At 43.4% G+C, this 5,356-nt stretch overlaps 1 long non-coding RNA gene across 2 annotated transcripts; it reads right to left on the reverse strand.

Annotated features, from left to right (window-relative positions):
• Positions 1-3,892: 3,892 nt before the first annotated feature.
• Positions 3,893-5,069, reverse strand: LOC141335973 (uncharacterized). Of its 2 annotated transcripts, none has more exons than XR_012355660.1 (3): positions 4,805-5,069; positions 4,301-4,334; positions 3,893-4,148 (listed from the first exon to the last, which is right to left on the reverse strand). It is a non-coding gene; the product is annotated as an uncharacterized lncRNA (long non-coding RNA). The 2 variants fall into 2 exon arrangements; XR_012355661.1 differs by having other exon boundaries at positions 4,452-5,069.
• Between the last annotated feature and the right edge of the window lie 287 nt (positions 5,070-5,356).

Raw genomic sequence — 5,356 nt, forward strand, 5'->3', positions numbered from 1 at the left:
AAAGGGTTTATTCAGAGTACCGCTTCTCACGGACAAGCCAGGTTTTCTCCCCGGTTCATCTGGGTTAGGAGCCTGTCCCTCTTGTCCAGGCTGATTCTCACTCTTCAGGCTCACACTCGAGCTGGGCTCTCCCCTTCCCAAGGGAAGGGTCCCTAACGAGCGCCCCCTCGGCGGGATGGGCGTTCCTCCCTGGCCTTCAGGGTTAGGAGTCTATCCTCATAAGTTCCTGCTCCGGGGGATTTATGTCCCGTTGAGACAGGAACATAAGTCCACCTAGACTGGGGTCTGTCGATCCCCCTGTTAGCCCGAGGGCAGGGTCGATTCAACCGAGGTAGTACTCCCCTTTCCGCGGAAAGGGTTTATTCAGAGTACCGCTTCTCACGGACAAGCCAGGTTTTCTCCCCGGTTCATCTGGGTTAGGGGCCTGTCCTTCTTGTCCAGGCTGATTCTCACTCTTCAGGCCTCACGCACGAGCTGGGCTCTCCCCTTTCCGAGGAAAGGGTCCCCTATGAGCGCCCCTCGTCAGGACGGGCGTTCCTCCCTGGCCTTCAGGGTTAGGAGTCTGTCACCATGACTTTCCAGGAGCTCCCTTCTCAGGAACTTGAAGTAACTTTAGTAGCTCCCCTTTCCGCGGAGAGGGTCCTCTCAGAGCTCTTCAACGACAGCAGCTCACCTTAATTCAAGGTTCGTCAGTAGCACCACTGTCGTGTGGACAAATTCCCCTCTGTTTGGGTAGAATCTGTCATCAGGCTTCCTGAGTCAGGTATGATTGCTCCCCTTTTGAGAAAGGGCTCCTCTCGAGCGCTGCTCCTGGCAGGAGGAGTAAGCTCCCCTTCTGAGGAAGGGTAAAATCCGAGCGCTGCCTCCTGGCAGGCGGGTTTTCCTCTCTGTTAATCAGGGTTAGGAGCCTGTCTGCGCCTGACTTCCGGGTCGAGTGTCTCCTCCCCTTCAGGCTTTATGATTTGAGCACGGCTCCTAGTGGGATGAGTATGCTCCCCTTCCGAGGAAGGGTAATTCCTGAGCACCACCTTCTCCTAGTAGGCATCCATGTGGACTGGGTCTAGTATGCTCCCCTTTACACTAAAGGGTCCCTTCAGAGCATTGCCCTTTTTAAGGACGGATGTTCCTCCCTGCAAGTCGGGGTTAGGGGTCTGTCCACTGTCTGCGTCCACTATCATGATGGTCAGTAGCTCCATGATTTCATCGGTCGACTAACAGTTTGCGGACTGTCTGTCCTGATTGGGGTGTAGCATTGCTCCCCTCTCTAAACAGGGAGGGTTCCTCCCCTATTTTAATTCTTGTCATCCTATGACAAATATGGAGCTTTAATATAAGTGTCCCACGCTAAACCCTGGGCACTTTCTGAAGTCCACAATAGTGGTAAGTGCGCACGGGATCTTTGTGCACTTCCTAAAATCCACATAAGTGGTAAGTTCCCACCAAGTTTTTGGTTTCTTTCTAAAATCCTATACGGTATGGGTTACGCGGTACTCGTTCCCATTTTTTGAGTTGGTTTAAAACCCCGGTCTCCCTGGGCCCAACTTCACTCGATATCACCTCAGATATCTCCTGACCATCTGTTATCCAGGGTGCGTTATCTGAGGATAACCCCTGCTAGAACGGTCTCTGTCTTGGGACAGGCCTGTTAGTCGCTATTTCTGAGTCAGTTCACTGAGGGAACTAGACTCGGTAGTACTGGCAGTTCCTGTTCTAGTTAAGTCTAAGTATTAACTTAGCCGTTCCTCCGAAGGAATCTCCGATTCCAACCTGAGCTGTGCTCTGGGTCCTTTGACCCATTCAGGTAAGTGAGTAACAGTTCAGGCTTTGGCCGGGGAGGTTACGTTCTGACAGCTGTCACCTCGTCCTATAGGGATAATTCTTCACAGAATTTACACTTAGTGCTCGCTACTATGCACTCCCCTCAGCATGGAGACGTTGGTATACCGTTCCCCAATAGCGACCCCTAGGGGACGCGGTGAGAGTTCCCTCGGAAGGGAACGTCTCTAGGTTACGTATGTAACCCTAGTTCCCTGAGAAGGGAACGAGACACCGCGTCCCCTAGGCTTCTTCCCATGCTTCTGACGAGAAGCTTCAGACAGTGAAGCGGCTGTATGTTTACTTCGGCGACTCTTTATACTGTGTCGCCCGGTAGTGACGTACCAGCAGCGACGTGCGCGCCGCAGTGACGTCATACGCTGTCGCCGGCCATTTCATGGAGTTTTTCTATGCATTCTTCAGACACGAGTCACGCTGCAGCGTTCCCCAATAGCGACCCCTAGGGGACGCGGTGTCTCGTTCCCTTCTCAGGGAACTAGGGTTACATACGTAACCTAGAGACGTTTTCTCCGACATGCTGTGACTAACAATAGAACCATGAAATACACCGAACATGCATAATGATTACAAAATGAAACAATTTTATTTGTGCGCTGTAATCCGGATCTTCAGAATCCATACGATTGCGAGGAAGAGACCAAAATTCAAGCCTTCATCCGACGATTTTCATCTCCATCCCGACTAGCGAGTCCAGCAACAACAGCAATAAACCCGCGCTGAAGTGCTTTTTATAAATTCAAATATTGCCACATTAAGAAACAACAGGTTTTACGGCAGGAAAACCGAACGCTCATTGGCTCTCGCCTGCATTCGTCACAGATTACGACATGCCGTGTTTCTGGTGAGATGTGTTTGAATGGGTTGTGGCTAGAAGGGATACGTCTACGACCGGAAACTAACAATGAAATTAATTTTTCTACCTATTAGATTGTGTTTTTTTTAACGTCTACACCTACCCCAACCCTAAACTTAGCCCTTACTATAATAAAAAAACAGTATTATTGTTGTACAGTGTGATAAAAATAACGTTAGATTGATGTGCGCATGCCCAGTAGCGAATCATGTATCCCTTCTAGTCTTTACCGTTTGAATGGGACTCACTGGCTGCGTCCGAAATCGCCTACTCAATGAGTAGGTACTTAATTTCAATAAGTACTTACTTAACGAGCGCTAAAAGAGTACCTACTCAACAGCCAAATCTCGTTGAGTATGGATGCGTTCTGCCATGTTGACGTTATCATGTGACCTATGACGTTATAACAAGCGCAACATGAAATGATATGAACGACGGATTTGATTCATCTATCTGTAAACATTTTGATGTTGATGAAATTTGCTTATTTTGGATTGATTGAAGTTTTTATATTTTTAACAATACTAAAATGACTAAAACCCCCAAATTTGTTGTCTTGAATATGTTAATGGACAAAATTGTGCAAAACTAGCTTAGATCTGATTTGTTTTCCTTTTTCTTGCTGAATTTCTCTGTCCTTTCATCCCTGAAACTTAAAATAATAATAAATAAATAACAAAAACAAATGCAATTTTTAATTCATTGCGATTTTATGAATATTCAAATATATTTAATATTTTTTTCTGTATCTAATCTTGTACTATGTACGCAAACCTTTTATAGTTATGTTTTCTGTCATGATTGTTCTTTGTTAAAGATACTTAAGTCTTTCCCTGAGTTTGTATGGAATTATAAATTCTGCAGTAATAATAATACAAAAATTTGAGCGACAGCGACACCTCATGGCATCAGTAACACGACAACCCTAGTACACTCTCCTCCATGTTTACAACATCTGCACAAAAGAGACGTCGATCAGTTGCTCAAAGATCTTACCTTTGGAGAAGACTGTTGATTTTACACTCGGAAAATTTAAGTATTACTATTTAGAAATTAAAATAACTTTAGAATGCATTGCTAGCCCACTCCAACACGTACCAACAATAATAATGATAAATGCTGACTAATAATTAATGATATTTTTAGTTAAACAAGCATAATGTTGTTGTTTTTTTCAATGAAGTAATGAATAAATGCATACGCTTATGAAAATGTTATATTTTATTTACTGACAACATCAGGAAACATGAATAAATTAGTAAAATAATAAAAGTAACCATGAACATAAATAAATACACATGGAACAAAGCTTTATTAAACATATTGGTCTTCTAGTCTTTTTGATGAAGAGACCGCAGCAACATCTGGTCCAGATGAAACAAAGGGCAGGTGGAGTGATGGAGGGTCTCATTTCCAGGATGCTGCTGTGGATTTCTCCTTTCTTACTGCACACACCAGTCTGCAGACATTTCAGATCATACAAAGATGCACAAATATAATACAAAAACTGTCATTTTAACAGTCATTAGATCTCTGTATTGGAAGTTACAAAATGATCAATCTTTATATTAAGTTTCGGATTTTACTTTTCCCCAAAAATGCTGCAGTCACCTTTCCTTTCAGGTCCTGCTCCACCACAAAACATCTGCAACAAAGTCACATAAATCAAGAATCAGAAAAGTTCTGTTATAGCTCTGTTTGAAATGAGTTTGAAGTTCAGTTAGGCCTACTATATGTATATGTGTTTATTTACATTACTTACATTAATGTAAAGCAGTGACAGTGAATTCTCACATAACGTCCATCACTCACTCAGATGTTTTGTGTTGTGTGTTGCTCTAGTCTAGAACATTTTCCTGTCATTTGTTAAATAGACATTTATTAAACGTCTTTAAAATGTATATGTTTTATGTAAATCCGCTTTTAAAGACGTGCGTGTGCTACCTGAAGCTTAATGTTCGCTATACGTCATAAAACATGTTTTAACAGCGAAATCACAAATATAGCATACTGTATAACATCTTGGCACCTTATGCAAATCAACAGTTTACGATAAAGTAGCTCAACAAATATGATTTTTAAGACAGGGAACCGTGTTTTGGTTGTAATACTCACATTTGTAAACACCCTCGCCGTGGTTCTCAATCACGTTCGATGATGACGTTTTGGCCTCCTGTGGACTCCTGGGATTGAAAAGTATCCATCGATGAAGACTTCAGGATCTGGGCTGAAGCAGTAGGACATCCGGGGATTTCTCGCCTACTCTTTTGTGAATACTGAGGTTTCGGACGTACTTCTTTCTTCACGTACTCTTTTTTTCCTACTATATAGTAGTTAAGTAGGCATATTCGGACGCACTTTAAGTAGACGTACACCCGAATCTCGCGAGAATTAGTGCATTTGCCTACTAATTCTCGCCTACTCTTTTATAAATACTTAGGATTCGGACATACTTATTTGCTCGCCTACTGCTTTTCCCTACTAAATAGTAGAGAAGTAGGCGATTTCGGACGCAGCCACTAAATTCCAGGGGTTTCATTACCACGACATAAAATGGGCGTCCCTGTGGGCGTTGGGAAAACGCCCCTTTCTAAAAAAAAATTATTAAGAGAGGTCACCGATCATGCGCAGTAAGTCAGTTTTTTTGCGCGGGCATTTCAAAACCTA

The sequence above is a fragment of the Garra rufa genome, chromosome 6 (genome assembly GCF_049309525.1).
Source record: "Garra rufa chromosome 6, GarRuf1.0, whole genome shotgun sequence".
NCBI classification, from domain to species: Eukaryota; Metazoa; Chordata; class Actinopteri; order Cypriniformes; family Cyprinidae; genus Garra; species Garra rufa.